The following is a 16,461-nucleotide window of genomic DNA, read 5'->3' on the forward strand; positions in this document are numbered from 1 at the left end:
AGTAAGGGCCTATGTGTGGGCTCAGGCTCACAAGGGAGGCAAGTGTAGGTGCGGGTGGAGCGTGCTGCGGGTGTGGGAACAGCAGGTGCAAAGGCCCTGAGGCAGGAATGTGCTGGCTTCTCAGGGAAGGGGCAGGCGGCCGGTGTGGATGGAATAGAGTGAGGGGAGGGATGGGGTTGGTGGAGGCCACTGAGGACCCTGGAGGCCTCTGTGACGACTTCGGCCTTTGTGTCAGGAGTGTGGGTACTGTGGGTGGTATTAAGCAGGAGCGAAGGGTTCAGACATTTCAGAAGGGTTCCCTGCTCCATATTAGCCAGCCTGAGAGGAGGAGGCTGGGTCTGGCTGAGGATGTGGTCATGGTGGGAGGGAGGGAAGTGGATTCAGAGTGTGTTGGAGGTGGAACTGACAGGGCTTGGAGCTGGGGAACAGCAGGACAAGAGGAATCATCGTTCCTCTTTTGGGCAGCTGGTGGTAAAGGGCAGCATCCCCTCACAGACAACAGTGGGCTTCTGGTCCATGTGGGCTGCCTTCCCCACATGCATCTGGAGCTACACCGCCCCAGGGCTTCCCCACCTGGCCCTGAGCGCTGGCCCAAGTCCTCTGGGTCCTGCAGCTTCCGATACTGGATGTACCTTAGCCGAAGCTGACAGGATTCTACCCATTTTACAGGTGAGAATACTGAGACTGTGAGTGGCACACCCATGGCCTGGGTTACACAGAGGGGCAGGGTGGGTCTCAGCCTCCCCAGGACCAAGGGGGCTATGGACTTGGGGAATATGAACTCTGCCCCCTAAATGCTAGCCAGCGACTTCAGAGCATACCTGGGACAGTACCTGTCTCAGGGAGATGGAGGCTGCACAGTGTGACCTTGGGGATGGGGCCAGGAGGCCTGAACTCCAACCTGCCATGTGAATTGGGCCTCAGCTTCCCTTCCTGTGAAATGGGCACAGTAACGGTCCCTACCCCACAGTGCTGGCAGGAGGAGCCGATGAGGCTGAGTGTGAAGTGCTGGCCCGATGCCCTGCATGCGCAATGTGTTCAGTAGTGAGTGAGGATTTTGATTACTGTTGTTTTTATGGGGAGTAAGGGCATGTGTGTGCGCCCGGGCCCTGGCCGTGGTCATCCCAGAGCTGGGCTTCAGGGAGGGGCTGGAGGGCTGAGTGGCCCCTTACAGGTAACTCAGCACTTTGGGATTCACAGTCCTGGAATCCATCCCAACGCCACTTTCCACACAGGGAAACAGAGTCCAGAAGGGTTCGTGGATGCACTCAAGGCCCCCCAGCACCTTGGGACAGATCAGGGTTTCCGTGCTGGGCAGTCTCTGCGCAGCCCAGGGCTCACCTCTCCTTGCCCTGTTCAGGCGCCACCCACTTCCAGGCAGTATGCTTCCTTGGAGGGCTTCCAGGCCCTGCACAGGCCCCGTTGGGAAGGGATACAGGCCCTTACAGTGCAGGCCAGGGGCTAGGGTCTGAAAGAGGCCCCTTTTTTGCCTGGGAGGAAGCTGAAGAGCGGCCGGGGCTGGGACAGTTGTACTCCACAGGGTGTGAGTTGGTGGGAGCTCCGTGGCCCCCCTGCTGGGCCTCTGCCCTTTCTGGGCTGCAGGCCCCATCCTCAGTGCCCCCCTCCATCTCTGTCGGTGTCCGCCCCAGCCTGCCGTCTCCACCCCAGCCCCACTGGCAGAGCCGGTTTGAGCCTACTGTCCCTGAGCATGTTCGCGCCGCGGACACGGGACCAGACATGTTCCGGCTGCCCTGGCCCGCGCACGGCCCCTTGCTCACTCTTCACTCACTCTTTGCTCACTCAGCAAACATCCCCTGGGACCTCAGTTCCCGGCCTGGGCCGTGCTGGGTGGGGATCAGGGCCTAGAGTTGTCTCAGACTTGCTTCTGCCCTGTGTAAGCCAGGGTGGGCAGAAGCTCTGCCCCAGAGATGGACCAGGCTGGTGGCAGAAGGGCACAGTGGCAGGGCATAGGCTGTGGGACTGGACAGATCTGGGGTCGAGGCCTGCCACCTCTTATTCCTGTGGGGCCCTGGGTGGGGCCCATCCGTCTGTCTATCCATCCCACAAATATTTTCTGTGCTCAACAATGTTCTACAGGCTGCAGATAGCAAAGAAACAACTAAAGATTCCTGCTTTTGCAAAACTCACATTCTAGAGGGGGAGACAGAAAAACACAACAAATAAGGAAACTGCACACATAGCCCATAAGAAGGGGGTAAGGGCCACGAATCCATAATGCAGGGAAGCGGGTGGGCCTGCTGGCGGGCTCGTGGAGGATGGGTCGCAATTAGATGGTGGCCAGGGAAGGCTCACACCTCAAAGAAGCTCACAACAAAGGAGGGGAGGAAGGAGCCATGCAGCTCCTTGGGGAGGGAGACCCCGAGGCAGGGGAGAGCCTGGAGTGCTGGTGAAACTGAAGGGGGCCAGGGGTACAGAGTGAGAAAGGGGAAGAACAGGGGAAGAATGGAGGGAGAGGAGGGCAGATCAGGGAGGGCCCCTGAGCCATCTAAAATGCAGGCTTTGGACTTGGAGCGAGCTGGGGTCACACGAGGGTTCTGGGTGCACCTGGCTGCTGTGTGAAAAGCAGACTAGGGGGTGAGGGTGGTGGCAGGTGGACCAGTGAGGTGGCTGCTGCGTTAGTCTAGGGGGTGGTGGTTCGCTCAGTAAAGTCAGTAACTTTCCTAAGGTCACACAGCAAGGAAGGGGTAGTTGTTGGGAGGGTCAAGGGTCCAAGCATTTTTTTTTCTTTGCATCATTTAAGTTAGTCTTGCTTTTCCCACTCTATGCTGGAGGCATGTTCATAGATGAGACTCATGAACCCATTGCTGAGCCAAGCACCACTACCGGTGGCCAGTCCCGCCTCCTCCACACCTGTTCTATCCCATCCTATCTTGTGTCGTTTTAGAGCAAATCACAGGCATCATATTTCATATGTAAAATATTTCAGTGTGTATCTCTAAAAGACAAGGACTCTTGTGTTTAAAAAGTAGCCATACCACTATAGTCCATATAAAATAAGTTAACAATTTCTTTCTCTCTCTTTTTTTTTTTTGTGAGACAGGGTCTCACTCTGTCACCGAGGCTGGAGTGCAGTGGTGCGATCTCAGCTCACTGCAGCCTCAAGCTCCTGGGCTTGAGCGATCCTTCCACCTCAGCCTCCTGAGTAACTGGGACTACAGGTGCACACCACCACGCCTGGCAAGTTCTTAAAATTTTTAATTTGTAGCGATGAGTTCTCGCTATGTTACCCAGACTGGTCATTCCTGAGTCAATTCCTGACTCAAGTGATCCTCCTGCCTCTGCCTCCCAAAGTGCTGGATTACAGGCATGAGCCACTGCCTAATGGCTAACTTCTTTTATTTTTTTCTTTTTTTTATTTATTTATTATACTTTAAGTTCTAGGGTACATGTGCATAACGTTTATATCATGTATAACTCCCCAATGCAATCCCTCCCTCCTCCCCCCTCCCCATGATAGGCCCCAGTGTGTGATGTTCCCCTTCCGAATCCAAGTGATCTCATTGTTCAGTTCCCACCTATGAGTGAGAACATGCGGTGTTTGGTTTTCTCTTCTTGTGATAGTTTGCTAAGAATGATGGTTTCCAGCTGCATCCATGTCCCTACAAAGGACGCAAACTCATCCTTTTTTATGGCTGCATAGTATTCCATGGTGTATATGTGCCACATTTTCTTAATCCAGTCTGTCACAGATGGACATTTGGGTTGATTCCAAGTCTTTGCTATTGTGAATAGTGCCGCAATAAACATACTGTGCATGTGTCTTTGTAGTAGAGTAATTTATAATCCTTTGGGTATATACCCAGTAGTGGGATGGCTGGGTCATATGGTACATCTAGTTCTAGATCCTTGAGGAATTGCCATACTGATTTCCATAATGGTTGAACTAGTTTACAATCCCACCAACAGTGTAAAAGTGTTCCTATTTCTCCACATCCTCTCCAACACCTGTTGTTTCCTGACTTCTTAATGATTGCCATTCTAACTGGTGTGAGATGGTATCTCATTGTGGCTAACTTCTTAATATCAACAAAAGTCCCCTCCTCTCCCAGATGTACTCTGATGGTGCCACTAATGTCTCTGGGCCTCCCCTCCTTGCCATAAAGTGAGGTTCATAATAGCCACCGCTGTCATGCTATTGTGAGATCGTTCAAGTAGGATGCCTAGCACAGGCCCGGCACATAGTAGGTGCTCAACAAGGAATAGCTACTCCTACTCTTTTGACTGATAGCAAACACTTAGGGCACACTTGCTAGGGTCTGGGCCCAGTCCTGTGTGCTTCACAGATATAAACGTATTTAATCCTCACAACAGTCCTTTGAAGTAGATGATGTTTATCACTATTTTATGAGAGGCAGTGGAGCCACAGAGAGGTGGAGTAACTTTTCCAAGGTCACACAGCAAGGAAGGGCCAGAGCTGAGTTTTGAATCCTGGCAGTCTAGCTCTTAATCCCTATGTGGTGGAGGCTATGTGAGCCCAGAAAAGGGTGGGGGTCTCTCTCTCAGCTTGTGGGGGGGGCAGGCAAGGTCAGATACTGCCTGTGGTCAGGCCCAAAGGGTGCACTGTAGTTCATGGGGGGCAGGGAAAGGGGAGGTGGGTGGTGGAGCTTAGGGGAGGGAAGAGCATGTGCAAAGGCTTGGAGGCTAGAGGGTAGTTAGGAGTTTAAGGGATGGTCAAGGGATGGGAGCTTGTGGCAGGCCCCCTCTATCCCAGTTTGACCTTGGTCCTGTGATCACCAGGCTGGAGTGTAGAGTGTTTTTATCATCTTACGATCACCATCCCCGGCCTTAGTCCCGGATGCCCTCTCCTCCCTCTGAGACCTGCCAGAGACCCCATTTCATGGATGAGTAAAGGGAGGCTGACCTTCCTGTGACCACACCGCCAGGGCTAGGCCACCTGCAGGCTTGAACGGGGCCAGGGGGTGGGTTTGAAGCTCAGACTGGGTTGTGTGGAGGTGCCTGGCCACTAGGCGCTCCTGCCCACCAGTGTCCCTGGAGAGAGATACTGCATGGATGTGGGCGTGGAGGAGGGGGCACTGTGTGTTCCCAGAGCAGCTGGCAGGGAACAGCAGGTGCTGTGGGCAGGGGCCGGCTGGTGGCCATCTCCACAAGGCACATCAGCCATCAGCCATCGGGGTGGGGCAGCTGGGGGCTCTGGGAGAGATGACTTACGACTGGGAGAGAGCAAAACTTGCCACCTCAGTGTTCCCTGTGGTCCTCTCTTGACGCTGAGTAGGGGCGGGAGTGCTGCTGAGGGCCTCTATGTGCAGGTAGAGATGCTGGGGGTCTCTGTGTGCGGGTAGAGACGCCGGGGTCTCTGTGTGCGGGTAGAGATGCCGCGGTCTCTGTGTGCGGGTAGAGATGCTGGGGCCTCTGTGTGCAGGTAGAGATGTAAAGATGCCGGGGTCTCTGTGTGCGGGTAGAGATGCCGGGGTCTCCGTGTGCGGGTAGAGACGTAGAGACGCCGGGATCTCTGTGTGCGGGTAGAGATGCCGGGGTCTCCGTGTGCGGGTAGAGACGTAGAGACGCCGCGGTCTCTGTGTGCGGGTAGAGATGCCGGGGTCTCCGTGTGCGGGTAGAGATGTAGAGACGCCGGGGTCTCTGTGTGCGGGTAGAGATGCCGGGGTCTCCGTGTGCGGGTAGAGATGTAGAGACGCCGGGGTCTCTGTGTGCGGGTAGAGATGCCGGGGTCTCCGTGTGCGGGTAGAGATGTAGAGACGCCGGGGTCTCTGTGTGCGGGTAGAGATGCCGGGGTCTCCGTGTGCGGGTAGAGATGTAGAGACGCCGGGGTCTCTGTGTGCGCGTAGAGATGCCGGGGTCTCCGTGTGCGGGTAGAGATGTAGAGACGCCGGGGTCTCTGTGTGCGCGTAGAGATGCCGGGGTCTCCGTGTGCGGGTAGAGATGTAGAGACGCCGGGGTCTCTGTGTGCGGGTAGAGATGTAGAGATGCCAGGGTCTCCGTGTGCGGGTAGAGATGCCGGGGTCTCCGTGTGCGGGCAGAGATGCCAGGGCCTCTGTGTGCGGGTAGAGATGTAGAGACGCCGGGGTCTCTGTGTGCGGGTAGAGACGCGGGGGCCTCTGTGCGTGGGTGGAGACGCCGGGGCCTCTGTGTGCGGGTAGAGATGTAGAGACGCCGGGGTCTCTGTGTGCGGGTAGAGACGCGGGGGCCTCTGTGTGCGGGTAGAGACGCGGGGGCCTCTGTGTGCAAGTAGAGATGCAGAGACGCCGGGGTCTCTGCATGTAGAGATGTAGAGATGCCGGGGCCTCTGTGTGCGGGTAGAGACGCGGGGGCCTCTGTGTGCGGGTAGAGACGCCGGGCCTCTGTGTGCAGGTAGAGATGCGGGGGTCTCTGTGTGCAGGTAGAGATGCTGAGGCCTCTGTGTGAAGGTAGAAATGTAGAGACACCGGGGCCTCTGTGTGCAGGTAGAGATACTGAAGCCCAGGTTAGCTCTTCTTGTTCTTCCTTTATTTTTTTCTGAGACAACGTCTCACTCTGTCGCCCAGGTTGGCCAGTGGTATAATCGTAGCTCACTGTAGCCTCAAACTCCTGGTTGCAAGCCATCCTCCCACCTCGGCTTCCCGAGTAGCTGGAACTCTTGGGTACCACTATGACCGGTTAAATTTTTTTTCTATTTTTTTGTAGAGATGGGGGTCTCGCTGTGTTGCCCAGTCTGGTCTCAAACTCTTGGCCTCAAGCGATCCTCCCATCTTGGCCTCCCAAGTCACTGGGATTACAGGCGCAAGCCGCTGCTCCCGGTGCACAGTGACGGTGCACAGTGATTCTGATGGAAGCCTTCACTCAGCCACGTGGTGGTTAGCCCTCAGCAGGCCGGGCCCCAAGAGCTGCCCTTCCCACCCCGTGAACGGGCTGCCTGCTGATAGATAGATAGGGATGGTACCTGGAGTGGGGTGGGGAGGTCTGTGAAGCCTCCTCACCCCTCCAACTCACCAGCCCCTAGATACTGTCTCCTTCTCAGTGACCTCACTCTGGGGCATGGGAGCTTGGAGGAGGGAGAGATGGTGGGAAGTGGGTATAGGGAAGAGGGAGCCACCCCCGTGTGCCTGTCTTTCCCCCATTTTGCTGCTGAGGAGACTGAGGCTGCAGGACTGAAATTGACACAGCTCCCTCGCCTTTCTCTAAGCGGTCCCAGCTGCAGGCCCTGTCAAAGCCGTCCCACCTACCTGGGTCACACTCACCACCCTCTCTTCACAAACCACCTAGCCTTTGGGCCTCAGCTGAGATATCCCCTCCTCCGGGAAGGCCACCATGGTTTAGGTGTCTCCTCTTGCCCCTCAGGCTCTTTGGAGCTGGAGATGACTGTCCCTGAGAAGACACTGTGGGAAGGGCCACTGTGCTCTGACCTCCTGCTCCCAGGGGCCTGAGAAAAGCTTCCTGGCCCTGCTCTCAGTTTTGCAGGCATTTGTGACTTGCATTGCTGAACATATCCCTCTAGGGGTCTCCCCTGGGCCCCCTCGTGCCTAGGCCAAGGGCCAGGAGTGACCCAGTTACACTGGAACCCACTCTGGCCAGACCTCGCTCTGGACAGGGCCCTGCCCACCTGGCACCCTGGTCCACCTGCACCTCTGCACCCAGGCTCCCTCCTGGGCTGCCCTTGCTGTGCTCCTCGCAGGGGAGGTAGGGGAGGGTGGACTCTGGTGTCCCTCAGATCTGGTTGGCATCCTGGCTGTCTGCCTTCTGGCTGGGGCACGAGTGTGGCCACAGCTTGCTACAGGCTGCTGGCAGCTTTGGAGGGGAGCGTGAACTCCAGGTGGGAGGATGTGAGGGGGAAAAGCTGAGGGGGAGAAGCGTGGGTTTCTGCACTCCCGTCAGCACACCCCATTCCACCCCTGGCCTGGACCAGAGCAGCTGGTGACATTGGGTTTTGCCAGGAGGAGCCCAGGCTCCTTCCTTTGGCTGTTTCCAGGGCCCTGGGTGGCTGTCCTGGTTAGGAAGACATGCAGAGGGTTAGGGGTTGTCACTCGGCTGCTAAGAGTTGGGATCTCAGGCACATTTAACCTGTCTGTGCTTTGGTTTCCTCATCTGTGCGATGGGGTGATGAGTGTGGCGCATGGCAGGTGATGCATGAATATCAGCCACCGCTGCTGTCAGTGTTCGTATCCCTTGCTGCGAAGCCCGTGCCTTTCTGCATTTCTACACTTGTAGAAAAACACTGCGGGTGAGCAGGTCATTCTTTTTCATTCTTTTTTTTTTTTTTTTTTTGAGACGGAGTCTTGCTCTGTCTCTCAGGCTGGAGTGCAGTGGCGCGATCTCCACTCACTGCAAGCTCCGCCCCCCAGGTTCACGCCATTCTCCTGCCTTAGCCTCCCGTGTAGCTGGGACTACAGGCGCCCGCCACCTCGCCCAGCTAATTTTTGTATTTTTAGTAGAGACGGGGTTTCACCATGTTAGTCAGGATGGTCTCGATCTCTTGACCTCGTGATCCGCCCGCCTCGGCCTCCCAAAGTGCTGGGATTACAGGCGTGAGCCACCGTGCCCGGCCGAGCAGGTCATTCTTTTGATAGCGGGAAGGAAAAAGAGAAGCAGGGGAAGATCCCTGCCCATGGGGAGCTTCCACTCCAGTGTGAGGGGCAGGAAGAGGGTGTTGGGCTTGGAGGAAGGCGGTGCCATCTGTGAAATGGGCAGGCTGTGCCCCCTCTCATGCTTCTCCCAGCCTCAGCGTTGCCGTCTCTGGATGCGGCCAGTGCTGGCAGGGGCCCTGACCCCCATGGTTGTTGTAGTGGCCTGGGTCCTGGTGGCTGCTCCCTGCCCTGCTCCTGGCCTGCTCTGTGGCCTTGGGCCAGCCACTTTCCCTGTCTGGCTCTCCATTTCCCCTTTTGGAAAATGGGCCGGCCATGGGGCTCTGCTTAGTCCCTGGGGTAATTTCCAGCTGGGAGAGTGGCCTTGGGGAGAAAAGTGCCCACACTGGCCTGGGGCATCAGCTGGTCATCTGCTGTCTTGGACAGGGGCCCAGGCATCTGATTTGGTTTCTCTGAGTCCCTCTCTGTGCCCCCATCTGGAAAGAGGGGCAGATTGTTGCTGTGTAGCAGGGTCTTGGTGAGAATAGAAGGCCGAACAGTACCAGTGAGAATCTAAGGTTAGGGGCACAGCAGGGACCTCTGTTCATGGGGCACAGCCTGTGTGCCCAGGTCTTGGCGTGGATTCACCTATTAGCCTTTGCAACTACCTGAGGGTGACTATGGGCATCTCCATGGTACTGAAGGAAACTTCAGTCCATGTGCCCAGAGTCCTCCTGTGGTGGCAGCAGGGTCCCCTTACCCATGATGTCCCCACCTGGCTTGGGCAGGTGACTGACAAGCCCTTCTGCTCTCCCATCAGAGAGAGGATGGCTGCCAAAGGGCCAAGTCCCTGCCCGCCGCCTTCCCCCTTCATCCCCGCACAGGCCTGACACTACGCCCACCGCTGCTCTTCCCTGCCCCGCCTCCCACCTTTCCCCCGCCACTGGGGCACTGTTATCGGGAGGCACTCCAGGACTGGCTGAGAACAGCTTCCACCCTGGACCCTTCTGAGAGGATGTGATCACTGATAGGATGCCCCGCCAGAGCCTCCTTTAAGGAATGGGCTCTGGGGTACGAGACGGTGGAACCCAGATAGTCCAGGTTTGCCTCCCAGTGCTGTGTCTTATGAGCTGTGTGACATCAGGCAAGCAGCTCCACCTCTCTGTGCTTCAGTTTCCTCATCTGCAAATCAGGGCCCGCCACAGAGGGCTGGGGTGGTTCACTGAGTTCCTAAGCATGGTGCCCGCCACCCAGCAACACCGTGATGGTGATGCCATAGCTGTTGTTATCCTCTGAGGACCAACCATCCCTCCTCCTTGTGGGGCCCCTGGTTTATTTGGCCTCTGTGTCCACCCCCTGATGAGGGCATGGCAGGAGGACCCCTCTGGACTTTCTCTTCTCCAGGTCTAGGGGACAAGGAGAGGGTGGAGCTGAGAGAGGCTATGTTCAGAAATTGGGAACCTGCTGTGTGATTTTGGATGGCCCCTTTCCCTTTCTGAGCCTCCATTTCCCGGCCTGCTCTATGAGCATGTGGACCTGGCCCCTTGTTATCTCTGTCACGATACTTTCTGTAGTTCCTCCCTCGGCCAGCCCAGCTACATGGCTTTTGACTGTCTTTCCCACTACGGCATCAGTAGGTGCTCAGCTAAGCGTTGTTGGAGGAGCCCGGCAGTGCACCATTGAGTGACCGTCCAGGGCTTTCCCACTCTCGGGCTTTTGCTTGTGTGGCCCCCTTTGCCAAGAATGTGGCCCCCATTCATATCTACTTGTGGAAATCCTGCTTGTTCTCGAAGCCCTTCGCAAATGCTGCCTCCCCCAGGAAACCTGTCCCAGTTTCTCCCAGCCAGAGGGGATGCTGGTCCTTGGAACACTTGCTCTGAGGCTCTCTGGTGGTCCCTGTTACAGTGCACTGCAGTATCCGTAGTTACAGATGCATGGCAAACAGGGACTGTGCACTTACTAGGAGCCAGGCACAGGGGGAGGCCCTGAGCTTGTGCTGTCTTATTTCATCTTCCACACCAACCTTGCAAGGTGGATATTAATCCTATTATCCCTCCCTTTACAGAACAGAGAACAGATGCTCAGAGAAGTGAAGCAACTTGGCCAGCTATGAGAGACAGAGCCAGGATTTGAAACCAGGTAAGCTTGTCTTTTTTCTTAAAAAAGGAAAGAAAAAACATCACACACACAAACACACACACACACACACACATGACAGGGAAAAGTAAGTCTCTCTCACACCCAGGTCTCCTTGCCAGAGGCAACCACTTGAAAAAATTTCTGGTGTATCCTTCCAGGGAGATCCAGGCATATATAAGCATGTATATTAACAATTTTTTTAGCATAATGTGAATTTCAATAATGGTGGGAATGCCAGGTGTTGATATTTTTAGCTTCTGCACTTGACTCAATATTACACATTTGCAAAGAATTTTGTTTTTTTCTTAGACAGGGTCTTACTCTGTTGCCCAGGCTGTAATGCAGTGTCACAATCATGCTTACTGAGGCCTCGAACTCCTGGGCTCAAACGATCCTCCCACCTCAGCGTCCCAAGGAGCTGGGACTGCAGGCAAACGCACCACACCCAGCTAATTATTTATTTTTTTGTAGAGACAGAGTCTCACTATGTTGCCTAGGCTGGTCTCGAATGTCTGGGCATAAGCAGTCCTCCTGTCTTGGCCTCCCAAAGTACTGGGATTATAGGTGTGAGCCATCACCCCTGGCCAGAAATTTTTTTCTCTTTTTTAGACAAATGATAGCACACAGTCTGCCCTGTCCTCAACTAACTTTTTTCTCTTAACAGTGTACCTCAGAGGTCATTTATTTGTGCTACATTTTTCTTGTTCGTGGTTGCGTAGTATTCCACTGCATGCACGGTGGTCACAGTATACTTAACTAAGGACGGATATTTTGGTTGTTTCCAGTCTTTTGCTTGTTCTAGATAGTTCCACAAATGAATATCCTGAATCATATGCCTTGTGTTTGTGTGTTCTTTTAGGATTAATTCCACACTGCAGGGTCAGTGGGTGTGTAATTGTGATAGGTATTGCCAAATTGTCCTTCAGAGAGATTGTGCTGGTGTCCCCACACCCTCTGTTCTCCTCACTCTCACCAGCATAGGATGTTATCAAATTTGGGGCTAAATTGCATAAGTGCAATTTGCCAAGCTGATAGGTGAACAGTGGCCCCCAGTGTAGTTTATTTGAAAAATGTATATCACAGCTTTACTGAGTTAAAATTCACACAGCATACAATTTATCTATTTAAAGTGTACAATTCGGTGGTTTTTAGCAGTCACAGAGTTGTACAATCGTCACCACAGTCAAATTTAGAACATTTTCATTACCCCACAAAGAAACTTTACCCATTACAGTTACTCCCCACTTCCCCCTAAACTTCCCTTCCCTAGACCTAGGCAGCAACTAATCTAGTTTCTGTTTCTATAGATTTGCCTATTCTGGGCATTTAATAGAAATGAAATCATTCAAGTGTACTCTTTTGCGGCTGACTTCTTTCACTTAGCATAACGTTTTCAAGATTCACTCATGTTGTAGCATGGATCAAGATTTCATTCTTTTTTTCTTGCCAAATAATATTCTATCATATGGATATACCATATTTTATTTATCCATTCATCAGTTGATGGACATTTGGGCTTTCTGGCTATCACGGGTAATGCTGTTCTGGACATTCATGTGCAAGTTTTTGTGTAGACATATGTTTTTCATTTCTCTCGGGTGTGTACCTACGAGTAGAATTGCTAGATCATATGGTAATTCCATGTTTAACTTTCTGAGGAACTGCCAGACTGTTTTTCAAAGCAGCTGCACCATTTTACATTCGCATCAGCAATGTCTGAGGGTTCCAGTTTCTCCACATCCTTGCCAACATTTGTCTTTTAGATTCTAGTCATCCATCCTAGTGTCTGTGAAGTGGCATCTCATGGTGGTTTTGATTTTTTTTTGTTGTTGTTGACAGGGTCTCAGTCTGTTGCCGAGGCTCACTGCAGCCTCAAATTCTTGGGCTCTAACAATCCTCTCATCTCAGCCTCCTGAGCAGCTGGGACCAAAAGTGTGTGCCACCACACCTGGCTCAGGCTCATTTTTTTTTTTTTTTAGTTTGTAGAGATAGGGTCTCACTGTGTTACCCAGGCTGGTCTTGAAATCCTGGGCTCAAATGATCCTCGCACCTCGGCTTCCCAAAGTGCTGGGTTTACAGGCATAGTGCCACTGTACTCAGCCGTTTTGATTTTTATTTCCCTAATTACTAGTGACATTAAGCATCTTTTCATGTGCTTATTGGCCATTTGTATATCTTCTTTGGAGGAATGTCTATTCAAGTTCTTTGCCTACTTTTATTATTAATGTAATCTATTTTTTTTTTGTCTTAGCGACAGGGTCTCACTATGTTGCCCAGGCTAGTCTAGAAGTCCTGGCCTCAAGTGATCCCCCTGCTTCAGCCTCCCAAGTAGCTAGGACTATAAGCATGTGCCACCATGCCTGGCTTAATTTTTTTTTAATTTTGTAGAGATAGGATCTTACTCTGCCACCCAGGCTGGAGTGCAATGGTATGATCATAGCTGACTGTAACCTCAAATTCCTGGGCTCAAGCAATCCTCCCATCTCAGCCTCCTGAGTAGATAGGACCACAGGCATGCAACACCATGCCTGGCTAATTTTTTTTTTTTAATTTTTAATAGGGGTCTCACTGTTTTTCCCAGGCTGGTCTCAAGCTCCTGGCCTCAAGAGATCCTCCTTTGGAAGCCAACTTCCAAAGCACTGGGATTACATGTATGAGCCACTGTAAGAGATTTTTCTATATTGTAGATACAAGTATATGATTTACAAATATTTTCTCCTATTCTGTGGGTTTTCCTTTTACTTTCTTGATGTTGTTCTTTGGAAAACAAAAATTTTTAATTGTGATGAGGTGCAGTTTATTTTTCCTTTTGTTGCTTGTGCTCCAGGTGTCGTATTTAAGAAATCATAATCTGGCCCGGCGCCGTGGCTCACACCTGTAATCCCAGCACTTTGGGAGGCTGAGGCGGGTGAATCACCTGAGGTCAGGAGTTAGAGACCAGCCTGGCCAACGTGGTGAAACCCCGTCTCTACTAAAAATACAAAAATGGCCGGGTGCGGTGGCTCAAGCCTGTAATCCCAGCACTTTGGGAGGCCGAGACGGGCGGATCACGAGGTCAGGAGATCGAGACCATCCTGGCTAACACGGTGAAACCCCGTCTCTACTAAAAAAATACAAAATTAGCCGGGCGAGATGGTGGGCGCCTGTAGTCCCAGCTACTCGCGAGGCTGAGGCGAGAGAATGGCGTAAACCCGGGAGGCGGAGCTTGCAGTGAGCTGAGAACTGGCCACTGCACTCCAGCCTGGGCGACAGAGCGAGACTCCGTCTCAAAAAAAAAATAAAATAAAATAAAATAAAAATACAAAAATTAGCCCGACACATTGGCGGGCGCCTGTGATCCCAGCTACTAGGGAGGCTGAGGCAGGCCAATCACTTCAATCCGGGAGGCGGAGGTTGCAGTGAGCTGAGATCGTACCATTTCACTCCAGCCTGGGCAACAGAGTGAGACTTTGTCTCAAAACAAGCAAATGAACAAACAAATAAAGCAACCAAACAAAAAAAAGAAATCATAATCCAAGGTCATAAAATTTACGCCTGTATTTTCTTATAAGAATTTTTTATTTTCGGCCGGGCGCGGTGGCTCAAGCCTGTAATCCCAGCACTTTGGGAGGCCGAGACGGGCGGATCACGAGGTCAGGAGATCGAGACCATCCTGGCTAATATGGTGAAACCCCGTCTCTACTAAAAAATACAAAAAACTAGCCGGGCGACGAGGCGGGCGCCTGTAGTCCCAGCTACTCGGGAGGCTGAGACAGGAGAATGGTGTGAACCCGGGAGGCGGAGCTTGCAGTGAGCTGAGAGCCGGCCACTGCACTCCAGCCTGGGCGGCAGAGCAAGACTCCGTCTCAAAAAAAAAAAAAAAAAAAAAAAAAGAATTTTTTATTTTCACCTCTTTCATTTAGGTTTGTGATTCAATTTGAGTTGATTTTTATGCAGGATTTGAGGAAGGTGTCCAGCTTTCTTCTTTTATACGTGGATATCCAATTGTTCCTGCACCATTTGTTGAAAAGACAGTTCTTTCTCCCTTGAATTGTCTTGGCACCCTTGTATAAAATCAATTGACTGTCAATGTGAGTGTTTCTTTTTGGACTCTGAATTCCCGTCCACTGGTTTATAAGTCTACACTTATACCAGTACCATGCTGTCTTTGTTATTGTCGTTTTACAGTTTTGAAATTGAAAAGTGTGAGTCCTCAAACTTTGTTTTTCTTAAAGACTGTTTTGGCTCTTCTGGGTCCCATGCCTTTCCATATGAATTTGAAGATCAATTTGTCAATTTTGGCAAAGAAACTAGCTAGAGCTTTGATAGGGAGCAGACCAGTTGGGGAGCATTGCCATCTTAATAATATTTAGGCTTCTGAGCCATGAACACGGGATGTCTTTCCATTTCTTTTGACATTTTTTGTAGTTTTCGGAGTATACACTTTATATTTTTATTAATCTTATTCCTAAGTATTCTTTTGATGCTGTCATAAATTTCCTTCTTAATTTTATTTTTGGATTCTTCATTGCCAGCCTATAGAACTACAATGTATTTTTGTATATTGATTTTTTACTTTACAGCCTTGCTGAACTCATTTATTAGTTCTAATGATTTTTGATGGAATGCTTAGGATTTTCTCTATATAAGATCACATTATCTGTAAATAAAGATAGTTTTACTTCTTCCTTTCTAATCTGGATGCCTTGTGTTTCATTTTCCTTCCTAATTGTCCTGGCTAGACGCTCCAGTACAGTCTTGAATAGAAGTGGTGAGAATGGATATTCTTGTCATATCTGATCTTAGGTGGATGGCATGCAGTCTTTTACCATTAAGTAGGATGTTAGCTATGGCTTTTTCTTTTTCTTTTTTCTTTTCTTCTTTTTTTTTTTTTTAGACGGAGTCTCACTCTGTCACCCAGGCTGGAGTGCAGGGGTGTGACCTCGGCTCACTGAAACCTTCGCCTCCCGGGTTCAAGCGATTCTCCTGCCTTGGCCTCCTGAGTAGCTGGGATTACTGGCATCTGCCACTACACCCGGCTAATTTTTGTACTTGCCGTAGAGACGGGGTTTTGCCGTGTTGGCCAGACTGGTCTCAAACTCCTGACCTCAGGTGATCCACCCTTCTCAGCCTCCCAGAGTGCTGGGATTACAGGTGTGCGCTGCCACACCCGGCCTGGCTGTGAGGTTTTCATTGCTAATCTTTATCGGGTGAGGAGGTTCCCATCTATCATTTTTGTCATGAAGGAGTGTTGAATTTTGTCAAATGCTTTTCCTACATGTATTAGAATTATTACATGGTTCTTGACCTTTATTATATTGGCATAGTGTATCACATTCATCAATTTTCAGAAGTTAAACCAACTTTGGCTGGGATTGGTACCTCACACCTGTAATCCCAGCACTTTGGGAGGCTGAGGTGGGCTGGTTGCCTGGGGTCAGGAGTTCAAAACCAGCCTGGTCAACATGGTGAAACCCTGTCTCTACTAAAAATAGAAAAACTAGCCGGCTGTGCTGGTGGGTGCCTGTAATCCCAGCTACTTGGGAGGCTGAGGAACGAGAATCGCTTGAACCTGGGAGGTGGAGGTGGCAGTGAGCCGAGATCGTGCCACTGCACTCCAGCCTGGGCGACAGAGGAAGATTCTGTCTCAAAAAAAAAATTAAACCGACTTTATATTCCTGAGATTGGTCTTATTTGGTCATGGTGTCTAATTCTTTTCACATGTTGCTGGATCCAGTTTTCTAGTATTTTGTAGAATATTTATATGTATGTAATACATATATTCATTTTCATAAAAGTTACTGGTCTG

At 51.5% G+C, this 16,461-nt stretch overlaps 1 protein-coding gene across 3 annotated transcripts in view; it reads left to right on the forward strand.

Moving 5' to 3' along the window:
* Window positions 1-16,461, forward strand: part of SRC (SRC proto-oncogene, non-receptor tyrosine kinase) — a 65,716-nt gene that overhangs the window by 13,662 nt on the left and 35,593 nt on the right. For all 3 annotated transcript variants that reach the window (XM_033186375.1, XM_033186376.1, XM_033186374.1), the window contains exon 2: window positions 10,600-10,673. The gene's annotated coding sequence lies outside the window, so the exon portion shown is untranslated. The remainder of the gene's footprint in view (window positions 1-10,599; window positions 10,674-16,461) is intronic.

This window comes from Trachypithecus francoisi, unplaced genomic scaffold (genome assembly GCF_009764315.1).
Source record: "Trachypithecus francoisi isolate TF-2019V2 unplaced genomic scaffold, Tfra_2.0 Lachesis_group21, whole genome shotgun sequence".
In the NCBI taxonomy this organism is placed as follows: Eukaryota; Metazoa; Chordata; class Mammalia; order Primates; family Cercopithecidae; genus Trachypithecus; species Trachypithecus francoisi.